This window comes from Tasmannia lanceolata, unplaced genomic scaffold (assembly GCF_043159265.1).
Source record: "Tasmannia lanceolata isolate RefF3 unplaced genomic scaffold, GAP_Taslan_0.1 ptg000018l, whole genome shotgun sequence".
NCBI classification, from domain to species: domain Eukaryota; kingdom Viridiplantae; phylum Streptophyta; class Magnoliopsida; order Canellales; family Winteraceae; genus Tasmannia; species Tasmannia lanceolata.
The window spans coordinates 6,675,720-6,690,075 of NW_027518695.1; the positions used below are offsets into that span (position 1 = coordinate 6,675,720).

Consider the following 14,356-nt stretch of genomic DNA (forward strand, 5'->3'; position numbering starts at 1 on the left):
TTCCCCTCGTCCTTTCTGATGCTCTTATACATATTTTATGGGTGTATGCATTTATGTTTTGTCTTTTGGCTTGAGTTCCTAGGTTCTGACTTTCAAGTGTTTTAATATTATCTTCTTAAAAATACCATTACATCAATCTTAAAAGGGTTTTTTTTTTAGTCAAAAGATTCCTTGTGTATTTCTTGTAAACCAGTTGAGTTGAATTTCATCCACATTCAGGAACTTGCCTGCATGGATCTTTCCAGGCCATATGTTGATGCATCCACACCAACTTTCTAGCGTTTGTGGATGTAATTAACATCCGCTATGCACTAAGGTTACATTGTTAGAATACATTAGATGTGTAGATGCCCAACATTGTTAGAATATTTTAGATTTGTGAGATTAGATTTGATGAGATATGATTAGGGTGCTAGGTTATGCGGCAAAACTAATTAAATGCACTATTTGGATTATATTTGTATTTCTATCCTTAATCACCTCTTATCATTAAACCATTCTCTTTCTATGTTTATCTCATCTCTTTCTATGTTTATCTCATTAATTGAGTGTTCTATATAAACACTCATTAGGGTTAAATGTAAATCATTGTGGAAATCAAAACTTTCACAAAGGTATCATGTCAAACCGACATGCGATGTGAACTAGGGCTACCCTTCGCATAGGGGAGCTATTAGGTTATTTATACAGGGCATGTTTGGCAACCATGGAAAAAATTTCATGGAATATCTGTTTACCTAGTGTAAGCGAGGTGCAAAGATCTGGGAGAGAAAAGGACAATTGAGGGGTGGTGAGTGAGGAGAGCATGAGATTGCATTGGAAAACAGGAAAAACTAAAATCCTATTGTAAACACAGAATTTTTTTTCTTTGTTTTCCAACCTCATCACACCCTCTCCTTACTCTCACTGCCTTCTGTAATCTCTTTTCCCAAAGCCCTCTTTACCCTCCTCTCACCTTGGGGTAAATAAATATTCCATGAATTTTTTTCATAGTTGCAAAAATTGCCCGTGAGTTATGAAATGATTTTTACCTAGAAAAGGCACTACCAAACTTTTCAAAAAATAATTAATGAAATTTTTTCAAGGTTTCCAAACATGCCCTTTAGCTACTGATGACGTCCAAAATTTGACTGCACGTGCTAGCCTGATAGAACTTGCGCTCATAGAAAAAGTGTCAGCGAGCCCGAAGTTGTGGCTCCAGACGGCCACTTCGACACTCAAGTCAGAGATTGATAGTCACAGGCAAATGGACGATGGAATAGGGGGGGGGGGGGGGGGGGGGGGGGGCAAGACGAGTTACCAGACCAAAGGAGGAGAAGGGGAATTGATTTCCAATTGCCTTTGCTTGAGTGCGTAGACGCTTATTTATAGGGGAGGAGGCCCACGATCTTGAAGATATCAATTAGGCCTTTGATTTAGCCCACGTGGGGCGTGATGGATGGAGGATGAGATCGTGGAAATCTGATTTCCTGTAATTCCGAGCGGAGATCTTCAGCGATGGCCTCGGCGGGATGTTTTGAATTTGAATATAGCGTTATATCTGTAATTAGAGCGGAGAACTCGCGTGATGGCTTCGGCGGGACGTTTTAAATTTAAATAAGGTGTCATTCGTATAACAGTAGTCCGGATTGGTCGTATAATGGCGAGATTCCCGCGATCGTGTTTGGCTCCCTTTGGGGTTCACTACCGTACGAAGGAGAAATGTTGAGGGCGTGATTCGTTAACGAGTGTTGTTTCTAGCGGTTGATTTGACGTGGTCGAGTAGTGGAGAATGACTTGTGATGGTCGGTACCGTGTATACCGATTTTACTCCTAACAGCTACCAATGTGCACATGCATGCCTGTCTTTTTCGTAATAATTAAGCTCATATTCGGGAATAATTCAGGGAGGCCAAATGTACGAAAAATCCAGAACTCGCGTATTTTAGAAGTACACAAACGCTTTGCTAACTCTTTGATTTTTTTTGGGTACGTAAAAGTTATTTGGTAAAACTTTCTAGGTTATTTTGACAGAAAGCTTTGCTTGAAATAATTTTTGTCTAAAAAGACATGCAGTACTGAAGTACTAAACCCTGGAAAAGTCCTTCAAAAGGAAATTTTTTCAGGAAAGTTTTTTCACTGTTGCCGAACATGGCCAGTGCATTTATATCTTCTCCGTAGTAACTACCTTCAATTAGGGAATAATTCGGCAAGGCAAATGTTTTAAAAATGTATCATATCTTATATGAGAAAACGGTTCCTACACATATGTGTAGAGAGTTATCTACACACTAGCTTAAAATACAGTGGGGGCTCACATTGTTTGGGTGATCCAAGCCATCCATTTTAAAGGCCCTCACATAGATAGGGTGTCTACAAAAAATCAGATCCATAGGATCATCCCAACCCTACGATTTGTGGAGTTAAAATGGATGTCTTTAAACCTTCACAAATTAGTCCATTTTTTGCCTCCACATTTCGAAGAGTTAGGATGATCCTACGGATCTGATTTTTTATGAACGCCCTATCTATGTGAGGGCCTTAAAAATGAATGGTTTGGATCACCCAAATAATGTGGCCCCCACTGTATTTTAAGCTAGTGTGTAGATAACTTATCTACACATATGTGTAGGAACCGTTTTCTCATCTTATATATAGATTAACTCAAGTTATTTTCTGGTCTATTACTAAGTGATGTAGGGCATGCAAAGGGTAATAACTAAAAACATTAAATATACGTGTCTATGTCCAATCCCAACCTGGTTCAGCGCGCGATCTGATGAACAATTCAAATCATGTTGAGATCATACAAGTAAAAACAACATTTGCATTATCTCAATGCATAAAATCCATCATTCTATGGATAAGAAACTTATGAGTTTCATTTCTGAGACCCACCTAAGGCCTCTGCAAGAGGAAAATGTTAAAGTATGCTTACATATCGATTGGGATGTCAATAAATCCAATTTGAAACCCTATGTTCTGATTACGATTTAGTTCGAATGGGACCATCCGTTTGAGTGTCCTAGGTCCTATTCTACATGTAAGACAACAACCGATAAAGGGGGCCATAAAACTTGTGTTTATCTTCACTTGGGACACTTCGGTGAACCTACAACTTGTGCCTATATTGTCAAGAGCAGAAAGGGCTATATGGTGGCATATGACTCGACTTCTGGTCTAAAGCTAACCACCGAAAGCATTATGCATCATTCATCTAAAGAACCAAGGAAAATGATATATCTGCCCCCATTTTTCCCAGGCCACTCCTTTGTAGTGTAAAACGAGGGGTCATACTCATAAATACGCTAGAGGGGTGTCCTTGTGAAGAAAAGGTGATGAATATATCACTTCCGAACAACTTTCTTTGATCTTTTGGACTACCACCAAGAGATCGATCTATTGCCTTCGTTCCAGCGTACTTGAATCCTGATAAGTCATTGATCAGATTGTGAAACAACCAATATTTGATTGTTTGATTGTTTCACACAGATCATCCAATTAAGAAGACAACGGGTCAGATCAATGGTAGCCCTCAAATAAAAAGAAATGATGATTTTGTTCTCCCAACAACCATCCTAGAGACTAGAATTAAGCCCACCTACGATTGTCAAACTGTTTTTGATCATTCATGTTATTTTCGAATACTTGCTCATGCACCATGATCAAACGTTTCCTGGATCAATCAAACTGTCAAAAGGGGTTTTTTGTAATTAGTTCTCAATTTTCCTCTTCGTACTATAGAAATTTATCTTCAGTATTTTGCACATAACTCAATTTCTTGAGCAAAATTCATAGCTTAACAAGCATAATGTGACCTATCATAAGTAAATGCATTCAACACACACACACAACAAATTCCTACTCTCAAGAGTGCTGCCATATGGGACCTGTCCTCCAATACCAATAGATCAGACGACGTATCAAGAATATGCAAACATATTCCAAAATGTTTCCGATATATCGTACATATCATATGGGTGCCAATGCCAAGTCTGTTGATCCACCATTTACTACAAGTCTGGCCCACTTCTGTTGACACGCCAATGCCTACGAAGTCTTGACTGTTCGCTATCTAGACATGAATGTACAAATGTGATACTCACAATTTGATCGTCTGCATCGATCATGATAGTGACTGTCCACGAACAAGTAGTCTTGTTGCAAGGGGAGCATCCAAACACTGATGATAATAGATCCCTAAGGCCCTGTTCATTTGAGATTATGTCACCGATTGTGAGTCCAAAACTAATTATTGGACTCAAATTTACATTTAATTTTGAGTCCAATAATTGGTTTTGGACACACAATCGGTTGGCATAATCTCAAACGAACAAGGCCTGTTGTAACGACTCTAAATCAGCTGACTTGGGTGGCAAGATTAAATCACTTTGAAAACTCTTTATATCAATCATCGACTTGCCTGAATGGAGTCCCTTATACCTAGGCCAAGTCCTCATCTGAGTCAAAATTTTGCCCTACTAAGTCAATCAAAACACCTTTGATCTACTCCCTTTTACGTTCGCCAGGTTCTCATCCAGAGTCTTTAATTTTGGAAACACTAAAATGATCAGGGCCACTGATCCAATGACCCATCACCAGGCAATATAACGGGTCTTGTTCCAATTCAGAACAGAGGTCTCGTCCAGTAAATCAAGGCCTGTAAACAATGAATAATTAGACTTCTATAATTATTACAAAGAACATGCTTGAGATGGAATGCGAGATGAAATTTACAATTCTTGCACAGTATAAAGTTGAAATGCATCATCAAGGAAACATGTCGAATGCTCATGACGAGGAGGTTGGCGTGATCGCCAGAGGAGTAGGAAACAAAAGATTATTATAGTAGGCCCTGGATAAGGACTGAGAGAACCTTTAATTAAAGATGATAGTTAGACATGATTAAAAAAGAAAAGGAAATTATGAAAGCTAACTAGATATTGTATTATCAAAAGCTAAATGGAAACAGGATCGTATTCTCACGATCTTAAACTTGATCCGAAAGATAAACCACAGAGACTATAATTTAATTTCACAAAATGGACAGTATTTACAAGCAAAGATGGTAACTGAATACACAGATTACTTGAAACTGAGCTTCAAAGAGGAGCTAAATAACACTCAGGAAATGAAATATATTACAAATAATATACCTTATTTATTTTGAATGATTACACATGATATACCTTAACTACAAGAGCATCTTTTGACAGCATTTTCAAATTGAAGGTTTGTAAAAAAAATTAATGGGTTAGTAACTACTGGACTTTAACCAAACTTGGGTATTCAAAGATCTAATATTCAAAACTGACCTTTTTGTCAGAGCCAGATTGACATTCCTTAGACGGATTCCCCGGCACAAATTCCATCGCGGGTGTCGCTGTTTTCTTTGCTCAACTTAGATTTTGTTAAAGAGAAAGATGCTTGCAGCAGAGAAATTCTAGTTTGCAGGTGGGAATTGAGAAAGTTAAGATAAGGGCCCTTTTGGATACCTCAGATTTTGTATTTGGATTTAGAGTTGAGTTTTCAGTACAAAATGAATAGATCTGCCAGCTCATGTTGAGGGAGACAGAGACGGAATGGGGTAATTCCTGCTGCTGGGGAGAGGTTGAGGAGCCAAGAGGGTGAAGGAAACTGCCAAATCTGTGGATTTCCAAATTCTTATTTCCACAGCTTATTTGAAAATCTGATTTTTTTCACTTTCAGTCGTTGAATTGGAAATTCAAGGATTTTATCGGGATCAAAATGTCAACGCAAAAAGGGCTGCAAATGTGAGAATTCCAAATCAAAATCTTTTCGGCATCCAAACGGGCCCTAAGTGTATACAGACATACCAGCAAGGGCAGTGATAGCACCACATATACTCAGCATGCCTGGATTGGAATGGGAAAGAATAATCCTCCGAAAGTATGATACATATTTTGAACTGCCCAAGAACGACATGAGTGGTTGCAGAGGTCGCCCTGACATAAATTTAAATAAGGTATCTTCAGCCCAGGGAAATATGAGAAAACATAAGGCCAAAAAAATAATAAAAATTGACATAAACACTAGTCAGAACCTAATAGCAATGATTTAACTCTAATACCCAGAACATCATAAACAGATGAACTTACCCAAGTGCCAAACCACCGGACCACTGAAGGATAAAGCCGAGGGCAGCCGGCATGAGAATAGCTGATGTACTAGGAACTTAGGAAGGCTCCAATCAAAAGACAAAATGCCTGCGGTGGATCGAGCCAAGGCATCAAAGCCACCAAAAATAACACAGTGATTGGTGTTGTCTTCCACATTAACCTGTTTAATGGTTAAAAATTTTAGAAATGAAAAAAAAAAAAAAAAAAAAAAAAGTTATTCGTTGTAGCCAAGAATCAATGTCCAAGAAATTAGAATGTTTGGAAGAAATGACAACATATGCTAAGGCAGTCCAATTATCCTGCTGCTGTAGATTGGACCAGAGTATCTTATTGACTGCACAAGGTGTTATCCATGCCAATTCTATACAGGCACCGAAGAGTGGAATTGGAGATCGGTAACCATTGCAACGGCAACACCTATAGATACTATGGTAAGGGCTAATACCTGTAAAGATCGAGTCAAGGCTAATTAATGTCTGCGAAGAGGCAACATCTAACCCTTGTATTACTAAAACGGAACAAAATGAACTTTAAAATAAAAACAAATTCCGCAAGAACAATAGTTGGAGTTACAACAATCTTAGCCATCTGATAGAAACCCACACTGAAAATAAAAAGTTTAGGACGACTAAAATGCTATACAGTAATTATTATGTGGTATCAAACATATTTCACCTATTATATTTCAAGCTGACATTTGCAAGGCCATTAGAGAGAGACACGACAGTGCCAAGAGCTAATAGAGAAGAAAACAGGGTTAACTTTGAAGGAGGAGCAGCTGGAAGGAGCCAAAACATTCAGAACAGCCATTAGGAACCAGCTCACAATGTAGTTAATGAATGTGAGAAAGATGGGGTAATTGAATCCAATTTTGCCAAGCACCTAAAATGATAAGAAATTCCCATTAAAATCTACTAAATGCAGTGCTTATGAAAGCGAAGAGCATTAGTGAATATGATGAAAAGGGGAAGCGGAGATAAGTGCACCAATTTGTTCATCATAATAATACCGATGGAGACCAAGAAATTGAAAGACAGAGCTACTGATGGGCCACATATGCGTTGCTGCTGACGATTTGCTCCATCTGATGTGCTCAGTTCATTAAACAGAGAAGCCCGCAGGTCTTCTAGTGCTCTACCTGTTTGAAGAGGAAAACAAAACGGTAAAAATCAAACGTAATAAAAATAACATCAAACAAAGGAAGAGTATTTCAGCCTCTTACTTTTATTTTTTATTTTTTATTTTTTTTTTTTGATGGGTAATTTGGGGTTAGGCGGACCCCAACCAGATATATTGATAGAAAAGAGTGATACAATTAAGCTGCAAAATACATGCCCAAACCCGGGCTAACTAAGAAGAGATAACAAACACACTCACATAAACAACGATCGTGGTCACAGATGGCACAAAAGCATAAGCATCAAACAAAAAGAGGGCGCGGGTCTCTTCTTTTTTTTTTTGTTTTTGACTTTTTGCCAAGCTTCACCATCTGGTTCTGAACTATGGTTTCTAGCAGCTCCCAAGGAGGAGGAAGGGTGTTCCTTTGGATCTCCCAAGCCGGGGAGCTCTCCATTGAGAATGTTAAGAGCCTCAAAGCTGTTTCTATGAGAATTAACAATAGGCACCCCTCTAGCAGAGGAATGGGCTTCAGAGTGAAGGGAGGCTACTGGAATTTCAACAAGTTCAGAGTCTATAGAGCTGGGCTTAGAGGGAATGATCTCTTTAGACAAGATAGGAACTATTGATTTTTGAACTGGTCTCCACACATTTCTTGGTTGCTCGGCCGGCTTCTGAGGGAGAGGGGAACAATTCTCAGAGAGGTGGCTGAAATCTTTACAGTGAGTGCAGAATTTTGGTTTCCAATCATATATTATATTCTGCAGAATACTGGCAGAAGAGGTGCGAAGGGTTATAGCTTCGGGAAGAGGATCACCGGCCTTGACTTGGATGCACATTCGGGCATAATTCAAACGGGTTGCTTCAGCAGTATGAGTATCCATATAGAGAGGTTTGCCTATCATGCTCGCAATCCTGCTGAGGCAATGAGAACTCCAGAATTTTAGATGTAATCCAGGAAGGCGGATCCAAATCGGGATTTCTGGAAGGCTTTTCTTCTCCATGGAAGAATCTGGATCCCATCTCTGAAGAAGTAAAGGACGACCACCAAAATTATGAGATGTGTCTTCAAGAACTCTAGTACAATCCTCAGAAGATGAGAATTTGAATAGAAAAAAGCCATTTTCTAAAGTATAGAGCTGAAGGGATCCTTGAAGATGCCACTTGCGGCTGAGAGTTTCTCTAAGAGAGATGAAATATGGTCTCTTTCCAATGAAATAACCCACCAGACAGTTCACCCACTTGTTCTCCGAATCCACTGTTTCTTCATCCTTGAAGAGCAGCTCTAAGCTATCTATCTCTTCAGACTTGGGGGGGATAAGATTAAGCTTGGTGGGTACAGGAGGGGGTTGCTGAAATAGAGATTTCCAAGGGATGGAGGGATTCCCATCTCCTTGCTTATCCTTCAGGGAATTGATGGATCTGATACAAGCTGGCTGAAGGCCCAAGGGAGAGATTTGGTCTCTAAGAGGAGAACTGCTCAAGCTGGCATTGGATACAGGGACATTTGCACATGTATTTTTTAGAGTTGAAGGGCAAGAATGATCTATGGGGCTGAGAGAAGCTTTCTCATAAAGACAAGGCACAACAGTGTTTCCTTTATTTCCGTCTGGGCTGATTGGGATAGGACAGGCCCGCTCTAAAGATGGAGGGCAGGAAGGAATTTTTTCCTTGGGAGACGAGGACACAGGAGTAACCAATTGAAAAGAAGCAGAAACATCAGGTGAGAATTCATACCTACTCAAATCCAACGCGTTTTTACTGCCAAGGGCAGCAACATTGGGACCAACATTTCTGCTTGCTGATAGGTCCATTGGATCCCTGACCTGCATCTCTCCCAATGCACTTGAATTGATCAAAGCATTTAATGAAAGGGAGGAGTCCTTTTCAAAGGGAATGACAGACTCGGATTCAGCATGGCCTTTTTCAGAGGGAACTGACAGTGAAGGGACAGCTGAAACCAGAGCAGGTTTGACCAAGGAAGTTTTGGCCAAAACCAGGCCATGGTTTGCAGAAACCGGGGAAGAGGTGGTTTCTAAGTGCAGGGAAGCGGTGTTGGATATCCTCCATTGGATTTCACCCCCATTACCAGCGAGATCTTGCACAGGAGAGGGATCAGATGGTTCTATGTCCTGAGAGCTTAGAATATCGAGATCATCTTCAGAAGCCGCTAGAGCGGAAGATAATAGGCTTTCTTCCTCATCAATCTGATTTTGAAGAGAAACCTTTGATTTCTTCCAATTTCTCTTCTTCTTTTTTGAGTGCGAGCTGCTTTCATTTAAGGGAGATCGAGCATGGGAAGGAGGACGATCCTGAGAGAATAAGATTTCTTTTTCAATCTCCTTTAAGAGCTTCATCTTCTCATGCACCGAAGGATTGAGATTATCAAACTCTCCCTTAACAATGGAAGACCTGACCCTTTGAAGATAACTGGAAGGGCTGGGGGCGGAATCAATTTTGAGTTCAGCCTCTTACTTGATAGAAGTTTGCCCAAGCCTTAATTTAAGCAACGTCAATACCATCTGAACTCTGAAGCAGAACAAAATATTTTTTCACCAAGACCCCTAAATATGCTAAAAATAATAATAGCTACTCTAAACTTGGATATGTTAAAAGGACAAACTCAGTTATCCTTACTGTTCTCTCTGCTGGGAACCTCTCCCACTACTCTAGCTATATCCTATGGCAGCTCCAACTCGCACCAACATGAACCTATCTAGTAATTGAAGAACTTGATCAGGTATGAGTAAAAACAACTCTAGTCGAACTAGAGCATAGGGTTTTAAACTAGACAAAGGCACGAAGCACCCAACCAAGTTTACAGAGTTGAGTCACATCCGCAACCTCATTGAGTCAAGTCTAGTTTTGAGTTTCCAAATATTGGGAGGTGGGGCGTTGTCTACGGTTGAATGTTTCAACCATAGAGAAACTTATTTACCAAAAAGTGCAAATTTTTTTCTTGATGTAATGTAGAATTTCGATATAATAAAGTTGTCCAACCATCTTTCATACGTGACATTTGACAGATTTCAAATGTTTCTAGTGATTTATACACAAATTGAAATTCCAGTGACAGTTAAGACAAAAAGAAAGAGAAAAATAGACTTGCTTTCACCTACAATTACCTCAGTTAGGAAGAGACGAGAAAGAAAAAAAAAATTAGGCAACCTTAGACCTGCCCATGTTTTACAATATTTGCTTTCTTTTCTTCTTCCTTCCAAAAAACTGCCAAAGGGTCATATGTATCTCTGACACATTCAAAACTTCATAACAATTTCATGCATAGTAACAGTCCAATTTATTATCACATTCTCAAAAATTTCGAAGGAAAAAGAATTCCTTTGAATGCCTCCTAGTAGCAGACGTTGAATGAGACTACTCAATACCAGGAAAGAAATAATAACGACATTTTTCACTGATATATCAATAACAATTGACAAAACAAAATCACTACCAATAAACAAGAAAGGGGAAATGATTTCTGCGCTCGAGTGTTTTGATAAACATGCGCTCCACTCGTCTGTAGTGTAGTATGTAAAGAGATGTTACTGTTCTCAAAAGGCTCTTAAAGCCCTTTAAATGCTATACGACAAACAAGTGACCGCATGTTTATCAAAACGTTGGAGCGCCGAAATCATTTCCCAAAAAAAAATATAAATAAACATGGGGTTTTGCTAAGCTACATCGCAAAATGCTTTTCGTGGCTGGTCTGTTGTACGTCAGACCAGCCACCTCGTGAATGGACACGAGGTGGCTGGTCTGACGTACAACAGACCAGCCACGAAAAGCATTTTGCGATGGACGTTAGCAATTCCCATAAACATGGCCTAAAACAAATCCACGTTGCTCGCTCCAAAACCCAGTAATCAAAAGTCCAGACCAATATAAAAAATTCGATAAACTGCATTCCAACCCATATCCGAAATTGACCAATTAACGAAAACAGAAAATCCATATTAGCAAGGAAGTTGAAAAGTAAAAGAAGAGAAAGACAACTAACCTCTTTATCCGGCATCACTGTCCTTGCGCTCGAGCTAGTATCTTCCTCATATAAAAAAAGTTAAGCATCTTCCTACTACAGAGTGAGAGATATCAGTGAACGGTTTGGATCAAACAAAGGTGAGACCCTCTATGCTGTCATGGGAGCGCCACGTTGTAATTTACAATGAGGTCCATTTTCCCCTCCACTTTGGAGTTGTGAGGATGATCTTGTGGACCTAATTTTTGGTAAACACTCTATCTATGTAAAGTCCTTCCAAATGAATGCTTTGGATCACCCCAAAAAATGTGGAACCCATGTTTTTGTAGCACTCTAGCTCATATAAGCTATATGAGCTCTTTTTCCGAACTTTCTTTGTACTTTAACCGTGGTGATCCAGACCGTTCATTTGTCGCAACAAGGGCATTTTGAAGATTGGAAAGACAGATGTTTGTCAAAGAAGTTGGATCGTTGAAATTTTATGGCCTGGATCATGAAGAAGGATCTCCACCGTTACCACTTGTGGAATGGGATGGCTAAAATATATATTCAACGAGCCAGAAGTTCATGTTTGGATGGCCCTCTTGATGTGATTCTTGGGTCATCCACCGGTGTGCACCCACTGAGATACTCGGTCCATTTCTATATGTAGGGTTGAGAAGCCCTTATATATTGAAAAAGTTCCCCGCTTGGACTCTTACAAAAGTGAAGTGTGGCGTGAATTTTTTTTTATTTTTTTATGACATAGGGTATCCTCACCCTATTCAGCGTGGGGCTAACCCCTACAGATGCACGCAATCAACCGTAAACCACGTGCATCGGGTAAGCCCAGGGGGTTCGAACCCACGTCTAAATGGGGAGCAATCACCCGTAAACCACACCCATCGCGAGGATTCGAGCCCACGTCTAAATGGGGAGCAATTCCTGTACGGGTCAAGTGTGCGGTGAATTTAAGGAGATAGTATCTGAACACGTATGCTAATGCCACTATTGACAACCATTTTTGTTGGCTACTGACGGGTATAAATTTATAACAGCTTTTTAATGCTAATTAAATAGATCGGTGACATTCGTGGAGTTTAAGAAAGCCGTGATATTTGTGGAGTTTAAGAAAGCTAGTCTCCTAAACAGTGAGTTTTTCTTTTGGAAAAAATATCTGAAATAGATAACATCAGGAGTCTAGGGAGAGAATCTCTCCAACAAATTGAAAACACAACAAAGGTCAACAGACCACTTTGCTAGCTAACTTGTAAAAATAGCAACAGAAGCTAAAAAACTTGGATAGACTCCAGCTTTATTGTTGATAAGATCGTTTAGGCCAAAAGACTGTGGCTTGGATGGGTGAGAGACGTGGCTTGCAGGGTAACCGGCCGTCATCCACATATCAAGACTCTACCAACACCTAATATATGACGGTGGCCTGGTTTAGTAAGGCCTATCCCCGAGATAGTTCCCCGGCCGATAATGTTCACAAGTGATGAAACTATCACCACTATCGCAAATAATCTTCGCACAACCCACACACTCCGTCGTGCGCCATACGATCTAGGTATAGTGGGTGCAATCTTTTCCAGAGCATGTGTTAGTGTTGTAGTTGTACCATTGCTTCTCGGCCACCCAAGCAATGAAGCGGAATTAAGGTCTTTTTTTCTCTCTCTCAGTTGCTTTGTAGCTAAGATTAGGATAATGGTTTTGTTAGGAATTATTATCTTGGTTCTTGGAAGTTGTGTAAGGTGCAAAACAGGTGGCTTTCTCATTTCATCTCTAAAGCATATTCTTATGCAATCAATCTGGTGTATGACGGCTACAGTATCTTGTCCGAGTCCATTTTTCTGGCTTGAGCATTCGTCAATCCCGGCCGCCCGTTCCGAGTCTTGCTCCCCAACATGCATCTTTCATACAAAGGAACAAAGACCAGCAACCCCCGAAATATATTGACTAATATGCCTTTACACCCAGTAGGTATTTACTTATGTTCTTTTTACATGCCGTAATTTTAAAAAGGAACACTCCATTGAAGATGCCTTAGTCTAACTTCCTTGATTTGAAATTCATAAATGGAGATGATATCTGCACTCCCATGTTTTGATAATGGCTTTCTCAATTTTGTGAAAAAATTTCTAGTTGATAGCTTGTTAGGCAGTGAGAGTTTTTATTTGTCATGTAGCGCTGCACATATTTTTATAAAAATACAGTTAGGCCAACACTGTTCAAGAGATCCAGACCATCCATATGTGGGGCCGCAACATAAATATAGGCAGTGCCCTAAAAATCATCTCCATCTGATGATCCTAAGCCTCTGATCAATAAGGTTTGATATGGTGTCGTCCCTCTATACATAGGATGGTTAGGATCATGCTATAGAGATGAATTTTTGGACACAACCTATTTATGCTGGGCCCAACAAATGAATGGTTTCGATCTTTCAACAAGACGAGACTTACTTTCATGGGTACTATCGACAATATAGGGCCTCTTTGTCAAAGCTAAGAAATGACGGCTGTTTTTTGTATTCAAATCCCGGAAAAAATGGATTTTTTCTGCAATATAATCTTGCGCCACCTTGTTTGCACCTCAAACAATCAGAATTCAAAGCCCTCCACCGAAAAATTAAATATAAAATACAAAACATAGACTTGAATCAAGGCCAGAAGCCACCTTTGCAAGCGTAAAACCGAAGGGAAGAGAAAGAAAAACGCCTCCTATCCTCCTCAAAACGCTTATATAAAACAAACCCAACAATGAGGAAAAACACACAACTCAATCTCTCTTCAATGGCTTCCTCATCCTCCTCCCTTTGTCTACTCACCTTCTCATGCTGTTTATCCCTCTCTTTCCTCCTTCCCTTGATCTCCACTGTTGATGCCGGCGCTAATCGAACGGAGATCATCATGGAATTCATGGAGGGACACAATAGAGCCAGGCAAGCGGTCGGGGTCCCACCACTCGTGTGGGAGCCACTACTATCAGAATATGCACGGGTCTACTCGAACGAGAGGCGCCACGATTGTGCATTGGTGCACTCACCGGGGTACGTATTTGGAGAGAACATTTTCTGGGGGGAAGGCCGTCGGTGGACTGCGACGGAGGCAGTGGCCGCCTGGGTAGCCGAGAAGCAAATGTACAATTACGAGAGCAATAC

General features: G+C 40.1%; 1 pseudogene; it reads right to left on the reverse strand.

The window, feature by feature from the left end:
- Positions 1-5,796: 5,796 nt before the first annotated feature.
- Positions 5,797-14,116, reverse strand: LOC143849571 (nucleotide-sugar uncharacterized transporter 2-like; annotated as a pseudogene).
- Positions 14,117-14,356: the final 240 nt, after the last annotated feature.